The 9293-nt window shown below is 43.7% G+C and overlaps 1 long non-coding RNA gene across 1 annotated transcript; it reads right to left on the minus strand.

Annotated features, from left to right (window-relative positions):
• Positions 1-1909: 1909 nt before the first annotated feature.
• Positions 1910-8770, minus strand: LOC116657779. The gene is made up of 3 exons (XR_004312912.1): positions 8617-8770; positions 5658-5660; positions 1910-1922 (listed from the first exon to the last, which is right to left on the minus strand). It is a non-coding gene; the product is annotated as an uncharacterized LOC116657779 (long non-coding RNA).
• Between the last annotated feature and the right edge of the window lie 523 nt (positions 8771-9293).

The following is a 9293-nucleotide window of genomic DNA, read 5'->3' on the forward strand; positions in this document are numbered from 1 at the left end:
GGTGTTAACTGTCTATCTTGGATAATAAGAATGTTCTCCTCTTTCTGGTACAGGGAAGACACCTTCCTCATAGGCGATTTGTGCCCTCCTCTTAGAAGGAAGAGGTCAGAGAGCCCTTCCTGAATCCGGTGTTTCTCATTTGCCTTCACCTCAAAATAGTCAATATGTCAGAGTGTCATATTTTGGGGTGGCATGTCCTGATCACTTTCAAATGTGAAATCACTTCCAATTTCAAACATTAAGAATATGCCACAGATTTTGTTACCATATTTCTTTTTTTTTTCCCCAGGTAGCATGTTTTATTTAGGATTAAAATGTCACTAAGACATTTATTTTTTTTTTAACTTAAAAATTTTTTTTAATTTTTATTTTTTGTATATATATTTTTATTGAAGTATAGTCAATTTGCAGTATGTCAGTTTCTGGTGTACAGCATAATGCTTCAGTCATACATGAACATACATATAATCATTTTCATATTCTTTTTCACCATAAGTTACTGCAAGATATTGAATATAGTTCCCTGTACCATATTTCTTAATACGCTAGAAGTCCCTTAAAATGAATGAGGTCTGGCCCATCTCAACCTCCCAGAGGTCCACTGTGACCCCCAGAACCACAGAGAAAGGTGCTGTGAGTGTGCATGTTTAGGGGAGAGGAGTCTGGCTCTTGTTGGATTCTCACAGGCCCCTCTGGTCCTATTTCCCATGTTCAGATGAGGAAATCTTGGCTCAGAGAGATGCCTTCACTTGCCCAAGGTCACAGAGCTGTCGCTGGCAGGGTCAGGCTATGAGTCCAGGGAGGCTGACCCCAGACCTGCACACTTACTCACTAAGTCATTGTGGGAGGAGGTGTATTAACTTCCTAGGACTGTGGTCACAAACTCCCACAGCTGTGGTGGTTTAAAGCAACAGAAATTAATTCTTTTACATTCCTGGGGGTCAGAGTCCAAAAAAGTCTCAGTAAACTAACCTCAGCGCGTGGGCAGGGCTGGCTACCCCTGGAGGCTGCAGGGAGAATCACTTCCTGGCCTTCTGCAGCTTCTAGAGCTGCCTTCTTGCACTCCTTGGCTCCTGGCCCCTTCTTCCATCTCCAACGCGAGCAGCACAGCATCTTGCTTCAGTGTCACACTGCCTTCTGTGGACTCAACTCTCCCTCTGCCTTTCTTTAATAAGGACACTTGTGATTGCATTCAGGGACCATGGTGATCAACCAGGATAATGTTCCCATCTCAAGAGCCTTAACTCAATCACAGCTGCCAAGTTTCTTTTGCCATATAAGTTCACGTTCACATTCAGGGATGTGGACCTCAAAACTCTGGGGGTCATTACTCAATCTACCCCATTAGCCCTCAAAGTTGTGTGTCTCACAGGCTGGGTCCTCACTGTGGAGATTTCGTGGTGGCCTGTGAAAGGGTGACAATAGCCACAGGGGTCTCTAGTCTGCTGTAGGAGGCAAAGCACCTACCGAGCAGATAGCTCCAGACTCTCTCAAGCAACACTGCTCAGAGGTCTTTTTTTTTTGGTTTAGAAAATTTTCTTTTCTTTTTTTTTTAAATTGAAGTGTCATGGATTTACAGTGTTGGGTTAGTTTCAGCTGTACAGCAAAGTGATTCAGTTATACATATACATCTATATACAAATTCTTTTTCAGATTCTTTCCCATTATGGGCTATTACAAGATATTTAATATAGTTCCCTGTGCTATACAGTATGTCCTTGTTTGTCTGTTTTATAAATTGTAGTGTGTATATGTTAATCCCAGTTCCCAATTTATCCCCTACCCCTTTCCCATTTAGTAACCACAAGTTTGTTTTCTGTGTCTGTGAGTCTATTTCTGGTTTGCAAATAAGTTTGTGTCATTTTTTTAGATTCCACATATAAGAGATATCATATGATACTTGTCTTTCTCTGTCTGACTCTCTTCACTTAGCATGATAATCTCTAGGTCCACACATGTTGCTGCAAATGACATTATTTCATTCCTTTTTATGGCTAAGTAGTATTGCATTGTGTACACACACACACACACACACATACATATACATACCACATCTTCTTTATCCAGTTATCTGCTGATGGACACGTAAGTTGCTTCTATGTCTTGGCTATTGTAAATAGTGCTGCTATGAACATTGGGGTGCATTATCTTTTTGCGATATAGCTTTATCCAAATACATGCCCAGAAGTGGGATTGCTGGATCATATGGTAGCTCTATTTTTAGTTTTTTGGGAACCCCAAGCTCAGAGGTCTTAAGGCTTTGGGGGAAAGAATGATTCCCACCCCCGCAGCCCCTTCTGCCATCAGCTCAGGGGGGCTCCTGGGGGAGAGAAGCAGAGGGATCAGCTTCCTGTCCTCACCCCTGCTAAGATGCTGGGGAGGACAGGAAGGCTGGCAGTCTATGGACATGAGACCTTTGGCTTCTGGAGATGACAACAGCCAGTATTTGAATTCAATGAGCCCAGCTGTGTGGTGGGTGATCTCATCTCTCTGATCCTCAGTTATCTCCTCTGTAAAATGGGAACAGAGTCCCTGCTTCAGACGATTGCTGTCAGGATCCATAACCCACATAGAAAACACTGGGCAGAGGCTACGGTATGCAGTGGGCTCAGCAAATCTTCCCATCTCAACTAATGAGTAACCCCAGGACCCAGCTGTTCAGGCCACAATCATTATCATTCTTGATGCTCTCTCTCATTCCCACCCCACATCCAACCCCTCAGCAAATCTTGTTGGATCTACTGTCAACATATGCCCTGTACGGATACCACCATTGCCCAAACCACCATTATCTCTCTTCTGGATTTTTGCAAGAGCCTCCTCATTGGTCTCCCTGCATCCTCTGCCCTCTCATCATCTCTCACCCACAGAGCAGCAGAGGGAATCTTTTTAAACTTAAGTCAGTTCAAGCCCTTCTTTGCTCATAGCCTTCCAGTGGTTCCCTATCTCATACCCAGGCAGTGTCAGCATCCTTTCCATGGCCAGCAAGCACCTGTGGGATCAGCCCCCAGATCATTCTCTACCTCATCCCATATTCCTCTTTCCGTCTCTCTCTCTCTGCTTCAGCCACTCTGGCTTCCACGCTGCTTCTCCCACACACTAAGCATGTTCCTGCCTCAGGGCCTTTGCACTGGCTGTTCCCTCTGCCCAAAATGCCCTTCCTTCTGATGACCACTTACCTAGTAATCTTGTCTCCTTCATGTCTTTGCTTTGATGTTAACCTTTCCGTGAGTCTGTCCCTGATCCAACTATAAAAAGAACAACACTTTTATATCTTATAGCCACACCTGATGCATGATTTTGTTATTATTTACCTAGTTATTGTCTATCATCTCACTAGAATGTCAGCACTGTGAAGGCAGGGACTGTATCTGTTTTGCCTTCTGCTGTGATTCTAACATCTAAGGCAGTGCCTGGCATATAATATGTTGTTGAATCTGCAGAAGAACGTGTTGGGGACAGACTGAGACCAGTGCCAGGCACTGTCCTAAGGATTTTACATAGATTCTCTCCTCTAATCCTCACACTAGTGCTATGAGGGACTTACCATTCTTGTTCTCCACTCCTCAAATGCATTCACATCCACACAGACCCATTTAACAGATGAGAAGACTGAGGCTCAGAAAGCCCAAGTGGTTTGTCAGGGTCAAGCCAGGGTTTGAGCTCGGACAGTGGGTCCCATGATCAGCCTTTCTCTGGCTGCGGTGCAGAGCGCTGCCTGCTCCGGCAACCATCAGCACCATGTGGTGGCTCTTAAGCACATGAAATGTGACTGGTCTTAATTGAGATGAGCTGTGAATGTAAAACACACACTGATTTCAAAGGCTTCATACCAAAAGAGAAATGTAAAATATCCTGTTAATAAATTTTCATATTGGTGACATGTTGAAAGGATAATATTTTGGATATATTGGGTTAAGTAAAATGTATTATTCAAATTAATTTCACCTGGCTCCAATCCTTTTTTTTTTTTTTTTTAATGTGGCTACTAGAAAGTTGGAAACGGCAGTGTGGCTCCCATTTGGGGCTCATGGCAGGTGTCTGCTGGACAGCACTGTCCCGCAGCATCTTCTAGGCTTGCGCCTGAACAGCTCTTGCCTGGGAGTAAGCAGGTGAGCTGCTGGGGGCCTCCTGTGGCCTCCAGGGTACCGCAGCCAAAACCTGTTCTCTGAAGACCCTGCCTAGGGATTTGGATGGTAAATATTTACGGTTCTGAGGTTGCATTTCTAACTGCTCCAATATGCCTTCGGATTTTGTATAAACCTCATCATGGCAAGGCACACGTTTCCCATTTCCACCGCCTTTAATCCTCCAGCCCCCGATAAAGGAGATGTGATGACATCTCTTGAAGTGCCAGGCCAAGTCTGCCTGGGAAAAGGCCACACGGGGCTGCAAAAGGGCAGGGGCTGATAGGGGCGTTCCCCAGTGGTTGTATTTTTAGAAGTAATAGTGGTGTTTTTCATGGTCAAATTCGATTACTCTCCCAAACTGGCTGTAGAATGAAAGGTTAGGAATTCTGTAGGGTCTAAGGCTAGAGTTGTCATGGCAGTGCTCACCCCTCCAGTGGGACTCAGTGAGGATTTGAAATTGTTGCTAATGAAAATTGAGGTTGGATGTTGGAGGACAAGAAAATTCATCATTTGTTGTGGGTTGTGATGGTGAAAGTAGAATTATGGCGCATGCGCGTGTGTTTTAAAGCTATCTAATTTCATCCCATTGGGCTGTGGCCACTGTTTTCTGTTTTACGAAGCCCTGAGAATGGAGTGACAGTGTGCATCCCTGTTTGAAGTGACTGTATATGGAGAACTGGGTCACAGGAGAGAAACATTTGGAAAAATTGGGAGTGCTTCAAGATGACTTAGAGACAGTTGATGTTTGATGTCCTTGGTAGTGTGGCAGACTGCAAAATCTCAGGTTGCACAGATGAAATGAGGACTCTGAATTTGCACGACAAACCAAACTGTAATTAGAAGGTAAAATAATTCTCTTGACTACAAAAAAAAATTTCTTCATATTAGATTCCCCAGAACCTTGTTAATGGAGAGACATCATCTGAAACTAGTTATCTGAAATTTTTCTTTTTATTGGAAAGAAAAGCCTCCTTTTTTTTTAACTTCCCATTTCCTGCAATTACTGGTAGCAATTTTTAACAATTAGAAATTGTTATCCATGACTTACAGAGCACACTTTATACTGTTCTGGTTGCGTCTTCTTCCTGAGAATTAATTGTTACTCAGGGCCAAGAGGGTTTAACACAAGGGCAATACCCCTACGGTCGTGATAGTCTTTCACGTGAAGGCTAAGGTTTTGCAATCATAGATGGTAAGGTTACCTTTTTAAAATAAGAAGTTCTTCCCTCTTTTCTTTCGAATTCTGATGCCCCACTTGCAGTGAAATGAGGCCGTTTTCTTTAAGTTCTGGCCTCTCAGCAAATGGTTATTTTAACTGACACTCAAGTCAAAAGCTCGTTTGTAATATCCTTTCATTTCAGTTTTATGGCAAATTAAATTATGGTTGTGGTTAAACAAAATTACATTAAAAACCATATGTGCAGAAGAAGTTTTGCGGAAGAGTATTGAGTTTATACTTTAAAAAGCCCGAACTGCTCTGTTTAAAGTGGATCTTTTATAAACTTACAGTCACGGGGCAACAATAACGTCCTTCACTGAGTCAAACAGTTTGGAAAGAAACGTGAACTGCAAACGCTAAGTTGAGTTTTTCTGTCAAACCACGTTTGAAATTAAGGAATTCGTGTAAATTGCCATCTTTTGCATCAGAAGGCAGAAACGTACACAGTTCCCCTGCTATATGGAGTTGTTGTGACATAAGAAAACAGAATCTTTTTAAACCTCGAGTTTAATTAATTCTTAAAAAAAATAATTTAGCAGCAGCACGTTAAAAGGAAAAAGGAGGGAAAAAAAAACCCGATTAGTTCCAAATAAGCGTCTCTTAATCACCCTTATGAAGGCGTAATTTGCAAAACACTACGACGAAGTAACATCTTTTTAATTTTAGGGGGGAAAGTGCATTGATAAAAATAAGTAGAACATTTTAATTAAAACTCATAAAGTTGTGGACATCTGCTGGGGATTGTTCAGCGTGGCAGCGATTAGCGGATCCCTGCACCCAGATAATGAGCCCCGGGTTGTCGTTATTGGCATAATGGCCAGGGTCCTCTGTGAGAACGCTGCGGGCTCACTTTGTGGTGCCGGGCATATGCCTATTAGATTCCAATAAGTTTAACCTAAAAGGGGGGAGGGGTTGGGGGGGCCAGAGTTAAACACAGGAAACAAGCGTTGAGTGTGTGCCAATAAAAATGATCACAAATCAGGGCTGCTGATGTCATAACCCTGGGGGTCGGGGGTCACGGGGAGTGAATGCGCCTGAAAGGGACCGCCTGTCTGCGGCCGCAGCGGCGGCGGGCGAGGGGGGCGCGGCGCTCACAAAGGGCCCGGAGCGCCTCATTAGAGACGCGTTTGATGGGCTCCCGTCCCCCACGGGGGCCCTGGGCGATGTCAATGGGATAATTACGATGATCTAATGGCCGGCTCTTTTGCATGCAGGCCTGCCTGAATGGGGCGCCTCGAGGCTGCATTGAGGCCGGGCTGTGTAAACTGTAGGGTGCCTCGCCGACTTGGAGCCACGGAGACTGGCGGCGGGTCAACTTGGACCACTTTGCATTCACGCTCTGAATAGGCGGAGCGGGAGGCGCCCTTTTCCGCGGCCGCCTTTCAGCGGAGAGAGTGACAGATTGGAGGTCAGGGGCTGGCGGGATGGAGGCCCTCGCGGCGCAGATGGACCGCGCGCGGCCACTGCGCGGACCCCCGCCCTGCGCAGAGGCGCGTCTACGCGGACGGCTCGGACCGCGCGCGGGTGCAGGACCTACCGCCCTGGCTCCACTAATGCAGCCGGGGGAAGGGTGCATTTCCATTTTTCCCCAAAACTACTCTCTTAATTACAAGAGTAATACATCCAGCAAGTCCCAGAGCCCAGCACTTGGCTCATCTCCCGGCACTTGAGACTTGGTCCCTGCCAGGAGCACGAGCCCCACCCCGAATGCTTTGGAGGAGAGGGCGGGGAGGAAACAAACAAACAAAAAGAACTGGGTCTCTTGATATTTCAAGAAAATGCTCACTGGATTATATTGAACCACATGACTTTGCCGATGTCCGATCACTTTTTACCTAAATAGCTGACAATTTCATGTGGTTGAACCTAATGGTATCTCGCTTCCCTAGGACGTGAAGTCAGTGTGTTCATTGTGAATTATTTTGCAGCCGCAGGAATCCTGCTCTTTTCAGCCCTTAGGAGTTTTACACAGCCTAATCTGGGTCTTTCAAGCACGTAATAGTCACTCAGTGAATATCACTGGAACGAATGTATTAATAAACGAAGACAGAACTGTATACAAAAAGTAAGTAGTTATCTCTCTGCCCTCCTCCCATCAGCGACCCCAGCTCCTCTAGGGGAGCAATTACAACAGCCTGGAACATTTCTTTTTCCTCCTTACTCTTGCAGTAAAAAAAAAAAATCACTGTTTCTCAAAAACTTAAATCACACTAACTGCGTAAAAAGAAAGAAATAATCCTTACATTGTCATTCCAGACCTGTGTGTGTGTTCTCTCTGTAAGATTATATATGATACAGCACATTTCCTAAGCCACCAACGTAGCCCTGATTTTATATTAGCGAGATCATAGGATACATGATATTTGACAACCTGATATAACCCACCCTTACTGATATTTTTCCATATCAGTAAATAGTGATGTACACTCTCTTGTAAATGGCTATCTACAGCTTGTGACATGGATGTACTTATTTGCTTAAGAAATCCCCAACTAATGGACACTTAGGTTGTTTCCATTTTTTCCTCTTTAAAACAATATTGTTATGACTATATTTGCACATTCTATTTTTGTATATCCTCCCAATTATCTCCTTAAGGTGAATAATTATTGTTTCAAGGAGGGTAAAGAATGTCATTTCTCTTATATATAGTTTATATTTAGAGGTGGAGTCAATCCTCAACAATAATCCAGCCTTCATCACATGTGAAAATGCATACACACGCACCTGACTGTTCCAGTCCTCATCCTCATGTCAAACATTTAAACTTTCTCACCCTTTTCCATCCCAGAAACTCTCTTTTTCTTAGTAGAAATTTTGGGGGTCACTCCAGGGAAAGAGGTGTCTATGATCATATTATCCACTCTTTTCATGATTCAGTGAAGTCTTTTTTTTTATAGCCAGCAATTAGAAATGATTTCATCTTTGATGCTTTCCCTGAGTCCCTTTCACAGTTGATCTGAACACCAGATTACATTGAGGTCCCAAAGCCAGACTTAGAGACAATACCTGGCCAGCAAATGACAGCAAATGACATCATGTAACTGATGAAATGGAATTGTCAAGTGTAATAAAATGCACCCCTCCTTTGGAATCTTGCTGCTACTCCCATGATGTCCAAGCTGCGTCTGGGCTGCAGGATAAATTCATCATCAGACAGAAAACAAAAGTGGAATTAAGTGGTAGTTAAGTTTTTAAAAATTCAATTTCCATAAAACAATCTATGTTCATAGTAAACATTTTTTTTCCAAACATGACAATGAAAACTTTCTCCCACATCTCATCTCCACCACCACCACCCAGTTTCTAGATTTCTCTCCTTAGAGGCACCCTCTCCTGTCAAGTTCTTGCATCTCCTTCCATCGATATCTGCTTACATATACAAGGCTTTCTTACAGAGGAGGTTAATATACTGCACACTTCGTTCTGCATTTTGCTCTTTTCACTTACCAGACTCTGGGTCAGTATTCCATAGTGGGATGAACCACAGTTTAACCAATTCCCTGTCAATGGACTCTTAGGTTGGGCTCAGTCATTTGTTACTACAATTTTCTTTCTACAAACAGATAAACTAGAGCTGTTGTTAAATTCCTAGCAGTGGAAATGAGTTAAAAGACATATGCATTCAAAGACTTAACAGCTGTTGCCAAAATGCTCTCCAAAGAATTCCTTCCAATTTGCACTCCCCCAAAAAGAAATCCTTCCAATTTGCACTCCCCAAAATCAGGTCTGAGAGGACGCGTTTCCCTGTACCTTCACCCACTCAGTGCCGTGTCAGCTTTATTATTCCTGTCAGTCAAATCTGTGAAAATGTCTGAATGATGTTTTTAATTGCTAAAGCCTGCGTGACTTTGAATCAGAACCCAGTCTCAAAGGGAGGATGGAGGGATGCCCCACTGAGCCAGGAGTTAAAAATTCCAGGGAATGTTGGCCCCATGGAATTT

The sequence above is a fragment of the Camelus ferus genome, chromosome 19, assembly GCF_009834535.1.
Source record: "Camelus ferus isolate YT-003-E chromosome 19, BCGSAC_Cfer_1.0, whole genome shotgun sequence".
Taxonomy (NCBI): Eukaryota; Metazoa; Chordata; class Mammalia; order Artiodactyla; family Camelidae; genus Camelus; species Camelus ferus.